This window comes from Triticum aestivum, chromosome 7A (genome assembly GCF_018294505.1).
Source record: "Triticum aestivum cultivar Chinese Spring chromosome 7A, IWGSC CS RefSeq v2.1, whole genome shotgun sequence".
NCBI classification, from domain to species: domain Eukaryota; kingdom Viridiplantae; phylum Streptophyta; class Magnoliopsida; order Poales; family Poaceae; genus Triticum; species Triticum aestivum.
In genome coordinates, this window is record NC_057812.1 from 586,429,892 (window position 1) to 586,438,745 (window position 8,854).

Consider the following 8,854-nt stretch of genomic DNA (forward strand, 5'->3'; position numbering starts at 1 on the left):
CGCGGGGTCGAGGGGCGAGGGGATCGGGATCCTCCCGATCCAGATCCAGACGAGGGAGTGGGGGGAGTGGGGTGTGGGGCGACGGCGAGTGGGTTAGGGTTTCGGGGGATTATGGGATAAGGGAGTGGGGAGTGGGGTTCGGCCGGCTGGGCCTGGTGGGTTGGCCTAGTGGGGCTGTGGCCTGCTGGGCCGGAGCCTAGTGGGGGGGGTTGCTTTCTCCCTTTTCTTGTTTTGTTTTGTTTTCTGTTTTTGTAGTTTCTTTTTCTTTTTTTATTTATTTTCTTTTCTGTTTTAAATCATTTTAAATTATCTAGGCATTTTATAAAAATGTGTTTGCTTTATTATAATTATCCAGGCATTGAACTACACACCCCGAACATTTTAGTTTAATATTTTGAAAACTTTGTCGTTTGTCATTAATTTGAATTTAAATTTGAAACGTTTTTGAATCAACCCGAGATTAACTACATTGACCGAGGTGACATGGCAACATTAACGTGAGATTACTGTAGCATGATTATCCGGGCGTCACATTTACTTTGCCATGTTAAGTTCCTGTAGCATATAGTTTTCTTGCTCCAAAGTGTGCTACCTGATCTGAAATTCCAGACAAGTGTTAATTTCACTAAGTCTGAAACCTGTTTACCAATTGCACTTTTGCCATGCTTGTTTGAACCTGTTAATGGATGAATCGGTCATAGCTCAGTGTTCATCTTTTGTTAAGCATTATGGATGGATCCCTTCCATGTATTGTTTTGCCATGTTTGGGTGTTGTAGCATGTTTAACTTGTTGCATTTAGATGGCTACTTGCTGTTTATCGCAGACCATTGCCATATTTGAATTGCTTGCCATTTCCAAACCGTGCATCCGATTCCGGTGTTCTTTATATCGATTTCAACTGAAATCACCTCATCTTTCCAGTGGCACTCTTGGATTTCCAGGTTGAGGCCAGGTTCATTCATTTCTTGTCAAATCTTGCATATGCATCACATATCGCATCCCGCATAGCATACCATGTTTGCATCATGTTGTTTGAGCTTTGCACGTGGTTGATTGTGTCCTTTTGCTTGTTTGTCTTGTTTGGGTAGAGCCGGGAGACGAGTTCGCTAATGAGGAGCCCGTTGAGTTTGCTTTCGAGGATCCAGTCAACTCTGACAACTTTGCAGGCAAGATGATCATACCCTCGAAATCACTTCTATCTTTGCTTTGATAGATGCTCGCTCTTTTGCTATGCCTATGCTACGATGACTACCACTTGCTTATCATGCCTCCCAAATTGCCATGTCAAACCTCTAACCCACCATGTCCTAGCAAACCATTGATTGGCTATGTTACCGCTTTGCTCAGCCCTTCTTATAGCGTTGCTAGTTGCAAATGAAGATTGGAGACCGTTCCTTGTTGGAACATTATTTTCTTGTTGGGATACCATTATATTATCTTGTTATCTTATTGCATCTATATACTTGGTAAAGGGTGGAAGGCTCGGCCTTTTGCCTAGTGTTTTGTTCCACTCTTGCCGCCCTAGTTTCCGTCATATCGGTGTTATGTTCCCGGATTTTGCGTTCCTTACGCGGTTGGGTGATAATGGGAACCCCTTGACAGTTCACCTTGAATAAAGCTCTTCCAGCAATGCCCAACCTTGGTTTTACCATTTTCCACCTAGCCTCTTTTTCCCTTGGGTTTTCGGAGCCCGAGGGTCATCTTATTTAACCCCCTCCCCCCGAGCCAGTGCTCCTTTGAGTGTTGGTCCAACCTAGAGCCCCTTGCAGCGCCACCTCGGGGAAACTCGAGGGCTGGTTTTAGTTGTACAGATTGCTTATCCGAGTGTGCCCTGAGAACAAGATATGTGCAGCTCCTATCGGGATTTGTCGGCACATTCGGGCGGTGTTGCTAGATTTGTTTTAACTTGTCGAAGTGTCTTGTAGAAACGGGATACCGAGTCTGATCGGAATGTCTCGGGAGAAGGTATATCCTTCGTTGACCGTGAGAGCTTGTCATGGGCTAAGTTGGGACTCCCCTACAGGGATTTGAACTTTTGAAAGCCATGCCCGTGGTTATGGGCAGATGGGAATTTGTTAATGTCCGGTTGTAGATAACTCGAACCTTAACTTAAATAAAATGAATCAACTATGTGTGTTACCGTGATGGTCTCTTCTCGGCGGAGACCGGGAAGTGAACACGGTGTTGGAGTAATGGTTGCCGCAGGTTGTTCCCTAGTTATCCGTTCGTGCTTTGCCTTCTCTTCTCGCTCTCTTTTGCGAACAGGTTAGCCACCATATATGCTAGTCGCTTGCTGTAGCTCCACATATTACCTTGCCTTACCTAAAAGCTTAAATAGTCTTGATCGCGAGGGTGCGAGATTGCTGAGTCCCTGCGGCTCACAGATTACTTCCAAACCAGATGCAGGGCCTGATGACTCCGTTCCAGATGACGCGCTTGAGCTCAAGTGGGAGTTCAACGAGGACTCACGCCGTTACTATGTGTCTTTCCCTGATGATCAGTAATGGTGCCCAATTGGGGCGATCGGGACCGTGTCGCATGTTGGGTTGATCTTTTATTTTGGCACCGTAGTCGGGCCATGAGTGATTGGATGATGTAATGCTATTTATGTACTTTGTTTGATGTGGCGAGTGTAAGCCAACTATGTTCCTTCCCCTTTTATTATCTATTTACATGGGATGTTGTGAAGATTGCCTTACTTGCGACATTGCTTTCAATCCGGTTATGCCTCTAAGTCGTGCTTCGACACGTAGGAGATATAGCCGCATCGAGGGCATTACAAGTTGGTAATCAGAGCCTTCCCCAACCTTAGGAGCCCCCACTGATTGATCGTTTTTAGCAGCCGTTGTTGAGTCTAGAAAAATGTTTTGAGTCATTTAGGAATTATATATCGGGGAGTTTAGGAATTCTTTTTACTCCCCAGTCCCTTCATCGCTCTGGTAAGGCATCCTGACGTAGAGTTTTGCCTCTTCTCTTCTCAAATTTCACTAAAAAAAATTAGGATCACGCAGGTATTTTGGAATCGTTCTGATGGTTTTGTGACGAGAACATTGTTCTTGGTGCCTCCTGTCATTTAGGGGTTGTGGCAGTGTCCCGGGGAGTTGAGCTCCAAGGTGTTGTCGTCACAATTTTATCTTTGCAGTTCTGGAATACCTGAGTTTAGTACGCCGACATCGAAAATCTCCTTTATGCAGTTGTTGGTGAGATAACCTCGACGCCACCCAGTACTGGGGCGGGAGTTCGGGAGTATTGCCATAACTTGTATAATGGATGCTTTTCGAAGGTTGAGGTAGATGGTTTCCAAAGTTTTTCTCGGTTATGTGTTGAAGGATGGATACAGCTGGATGTAGGATTTGCTAGATTTGGGTGAGATATTATGCTTCCCCTGTATCCCCAACACCTGATTGCATAACCGGAAAGGTTCGGGAGTTTCATAGGTGGGAATTCTTGTAGCTCTAGCTCTTCTTCCATGGATATTTGGTTTGAGATTGGGATTTCTTACCGAGTATTCATTCTTGCTCTGTACCTTGTTGATTTATTCCTCTACCTAAATTCTAAGTGGCTTCTCAATTTATGGATATGTGACCATTTCAATTGGAATGCATTCGTTCATTTTGTTCGAATGTGAAGACTATATGTTGCAATTTCAACCCGCTTGATTCAGCTTCAATTTTATCTGTCAATGTGCTAACGGATGTCACCCTCTTCAGGATGGCTCCCGCTAAGAGCAGCAATCAAAATCAGAATTAGAATCAGGATCCGCCACCACCTCCCCCTCCTCCGGAGGCATGGCAAGCTGTGATGGCCGCTACCAATGCAAACACGCAGTTGATCATGCAAATTCTTCAAGAGCGCAATCAAACGAACCAAGGCAACCAAGGCAACAATCAGAATCACTTTGCTACACTCAACCAGTTCCTTGCTAACCAGCCAAAGACCTTCAGCAATTGTGTTGAGGCAACTGATGTTGACGATTGGCTTGTGGACTTATGCAAGCATTTCGAGTGTAGTAACGTCAGGCCTGAGGACTTTGTCAAGTTCGCTTCCTTCCAACTCAAAGACCAAGCTGCAGAATGGTTCCAGTAGTACAAAGATTCTAGAGAGGCCATGTGATTACGTGGGATGAATTCCGTCAAGACTTCAAAGCTCATCATATTCCTCAAAGCGTGGTTGAAAGCAAGCGTGAGGAATTCCGCAACCTGAAGCAAGGCTCTTTGTCTGTCTATGACTACAACAAGTTGTTTCAGAAGCTCGCCCGCTTTGCTAAGCAGGACGTCCCTGACGAGAAGAGCATGATATACCAGTTCAGGGGTGGTCTCAGAGAAGAAATCCAGCTAGCTCTTGTTCTCTTTGAGCCCTTGAGGTATGATGAGTTCTACAACATGGCATTGAAGCAAGAGGCTGCTCAACTGAAGTGTGATGCTTCCAAGAAGCGAGTCAGAGATGCTACTCCTTCTTCCTCTACTCAAGTGGCCAAGCAGCAGAAGTATTGGCTTCCTCCTCCTCCGTTCCGTCAGCTGTATCAGACGAGCGAAGGTGGCAGTGGATCTTCCCACCCACCCAACCCTGGCTTTCAGAACAAGACTTCGTCTCAAGCTTCAAGATCGAGTGCTCTGTATCACCGTCCGCTTTCAGAGGTCACGTGCAACAAGTGCCAACAAAAGGGTCACTATGCCAACAAGTGCTTCAACCAGAGGCGTCTCCCTCCCGCTCCTCCTGTGAGATCGGCAAGTACAGCTGTGGTCAAGCATAACCCCAAGTACGCCAAGGTCAACATGGTGAATGCAGCTCAGGCAGAGGACTCGTCAGATGTCATCATGGGTAACCTTCCTGTTAACGATATTCCTGCAAGAGTTCTTTTTGACACTGGTGCATCACATTGTTTCATCTCGAGACCTTTTGCATCTAAGCATGATTTTGTTACTCAAGTGTTTCCAAAACCGTTGGCTATTGTCTCTCCGGCCCGTCAAATGACATCTCGAGTATGCGTTCTGGATGTTACAATCACTTTGGGTGACTATAAGTTCTTGTCCTCTCCAAATGTTCTTGGTGACTCGGATATTGATCTTATTCTCGGAATGGATTGGCTTTCTAAGCACAAGGCTCAGCTTGATTGTGCTGCCAGGCAGATTCAATTGACTCATTCGTCTGAGGATGTAATTGTCTTTGCCACTCGTGATGATACAATCCGTCTGTTTCTCTCAATGAGAAGGGTGAACTGGATACCATCTCGCAAATTCTAGTCATTTGCGAATATCAAGACGTCTTTCCAGAAGAGCTTCCAGGAATGCCTCCGCACCGGCCAGTTGAATTCGTCATCGATCTTGAGCCTGGCACGGAACCTGTTTGCAAACGTCCTTACAAGCTCGGACCTGAAGAGTTAAAGGAGCTGAAGAAGCAACTCGATATTCAAGAGCGAATGGGTCTCATCAGACCTAGTTCCTCTCCGTGGGGTTGTGGAGTACTCTTTGTGAAGAAGAAGGATGGAACGGACCGACTTTGTGTTGACTACCGTCCATTGAAAAAGAAGACTATCAAGAACAAATACCCACTTCCCAACATCAACGAGCTGTTCGAACAACTCAAAGGTGCCCAAGTATTCTCCAAGCTTGATCTCCATATGGGTTATCACCAGATTCGAATCCGTGAGCAAGATATTCCCATGACGGCTTTCAGGACAAGCTATGGTTCATATGAATACACTATCATGTCTTTTGGCCTCGTCAATGCTCCTCCGACTTTCTCTCGCATGATGAACTTTATCTTCAATGCCTACACCAATGACTTTGTTTTGGTCTATCTCAACGACATTCTGGTCTTTTCGAAGAACAAGGAAGATCATGCCAAGCACTTGCGCTTGGTGCTTGATAAGCTCAGGGAACACTAGTTCTACGCCAAGTTCTCAAAGTGCGAATTTTGGCTCGATGAGGTTCTTTATCTTGGGCATATCATCTCTGCCAAGGGCATTGCGGTGAATCCTGAGAAGGTGTCTGCAATTGTAAATTGGGAACCACCTCAGAACGTGAAGCAACTCCGTAGCTTCCTTGGTCTCGCAAGCTACTGTCGAAGGTTCGTTGAGAACTTTTCAAAGATCGCGAAGCCTCTTTCAAACCTTCTCCAGAAGCACGTCAAGTACGTTTGGTCTCCGGAATGTGACATCGCTTTCAACACTTTGAAAGAGAAATTGGTCACTGCTCCAGTTCTGACTCATCCTGATGAATCCAAACCATTCGAGGTCTTCTACGATGCCTCTCTCCAAGGTCTTGGTGCAGTGTTGATGCAAGAGAAGAAAGTTGTGGCTTATACCTCTCGCCAGTTGAAGCCCAACGAGAAGAACTACCCCACTCATGACCTCGAGTTGGCGGCAGTTGTGCATGATCTTTTGACTTGGAGACATCTCTTATTGGGAAGAAAAGTGGACATCTTCACTGACCACAAGAGTCTCAAGTACATCTTCACTCAGCCTAATCTCAACCTCAGGCAGACTCGATGGGCCGAAATGATTCAGGAGTATAATCCGAGTATCGAGTATACTCCAGGCAAGGCCAATGTGATTGCTGACGCATTGAGCAGGAAGGCTTATTGCAACAGCCTGATTCTCAAGCCTTATCAACCCGAGCTTTGTGAAGCTTTCTGCAAACTCAATCTGCAAGTTGTTCCTCAAGGTTTCCTCGCCAACCTTCAAGTCTATCCTACCTTGGAAGACCAGATTCGCAAGGCGCAACTTCTTGATGCTACGGTGAAGAAGGTGAAGATTGGGATTGCCAAGAGTCAACCCAAGTACAAGTGCTACCGCCTTGATGACAAGGATACTCTCTTCTTCGAGGATCGTATTGTTGTGCCCAAAGGTGAACTTCGTAAAGTCATCATGAACGAGGCTCACAATTCACTCCTCTCCATCCACCCTGGGAGCACGAAGATGTATCAGGACCTCAAGCAGGCTTATTGGTGGACTCGAATGAAGCGCGAGATTGCTCAGTTCGTGAATGAGTGTGATGTCTGCAGAAGAGTGAAGGCAGAACACCAAAGGCTAGCTGGTCTCCTCCAACCTCTTGCCATTCTAGAATGGCAGTTTGACCACATTGAGATGGACTTCGTGACTGGGTTTCCAAAGTCCAAGCGTGGCAATGATGATATATTCGTTGTCATTGACAAACTCACTAAAGTGGATCACTTTCTGCCTATCAAAGAGTCTATCACTGCAGCTCAATTGGTGGAGCTCTATACCTCTCGGATTGTGTCGCTGCATGGTATTCCACAGGTGATCTCTTCAGACCGTGGCAGCAACTTTACCTCCAAGTTTTGGGATTCTTTTCAGAAGGCCATGGGCACCAACATCCGCTTCAGCACAGCTTTCCATCCTCAAACTAGCGGTCAAGTCGAGCGTGTCAACCAGATTCTTGAAGATATGCTCAGGGCTTGTGTGATCTCCTTCGGCATGAAGTGGGAGGATTGTCTTCCATATGCTGAATTCTCCTATAACAACAGTTTTCAAGCAAGTTCGGGCAAGGCCCCATTCGAAATTCTCTATGGCAGGAAGTACCGTACCCCTCTCAACTGGTCTGAAATCAGTGAACGTCAACTTCTGGGAAATGACTTAATCATAGAGGCAGAGGAAATGTGTAAAGTCATTCGAGATAACCTCAAAGCAGCGCAATCGCGCCAGAAGAGCTACTATGATAGTAAGCACCATGATTTGGCTTTCGAGATCGGAGATCATGTTTACCTCCGCGTCTCTCCAATGAAAGGTACTCGTCGCTTCGGTATAAAAGGGAAGCTTGCCCCTAGATACGTGGGACCTTTCAAGATCGTTAGCAAGAGAGGCGATCTCGCCTATCAACTCGAGCTTCCTTCAAACTTTGCTAATGTGCACGACGTGTTCCATGTCTCTCAGCTCCGCAAGTGCTTCAAGACTCCTGACCGCACCGTCAACTTCGAAGACATTGATCTCCAAGAAGATCTCTCTTATCGTGAGCACCCCATTGCTATTCTTGAAGAGACAGAACGCAAGACTCGCAATAAGTCAATCAAATTCCTCAAAGTCAAGTGGTCACACCATTCCGACCGTGAAGCCACCTGGGAACGCGAGGATCACCTCCGTTCTGAGTACCCGGCGTTCTTTCAGTCCTAGATCTCGGGACGAGATCCTTTCATAGTGGTGGAGTGTTGTAACACCCCGAATGTGATTTACCTAATATGTACTCCAACTCTTGCCATTTCTGTCACTAAGTTATTTTATTTTCTCGGGTTCGGGTTTTTGTCTCCGTGTGTTGTTGTCGTTGTCATGCATCTCATATCATGTCATCATGTGCATTGCATTTGCATTCATGTTCGTCTCATCCATCCGAGCATTTTCCCCGTTGTCCATTTTGCATTCCGGCGCTCCGTTCTCCTCCGGTGGTCATCTCTACCTTTCTTTCATGTGTGGGGGTTAAACATTTCCGGATTGGACTGAGACTCGCCAAGCGGCCTTGGTTTACTACCGGTAGACCGCCTGTCAAGTTTCGTACCATTTGGACTTCGTTTGATGCTCCAACAGTTAACCGAGGGATCGAAAAGGCCTCGTGTGTGTTGCAGCCCAACACCCCTTCATTTTGGCCCAAAACCCACCAAAACCTTCTCCATCTTCTAGAGCGTTCGATCACGATCGCGTGACCGAAAACCGCACCTCATTTGGACACTCCTAGCTCCTCCTATGCCTATTTAAAGACCCCCTTCGAGATTCTCGTTTTCCCCTCTTCCGAAACCCTAGATCCATCTCCACCCGCCGCCGCCAGACGAAATTTCCAAAGGCCGGACATTGTCCGACCTGCGCCGCCGCCGCCACGTGGCAAGCCGCCACTCACCGCCGCC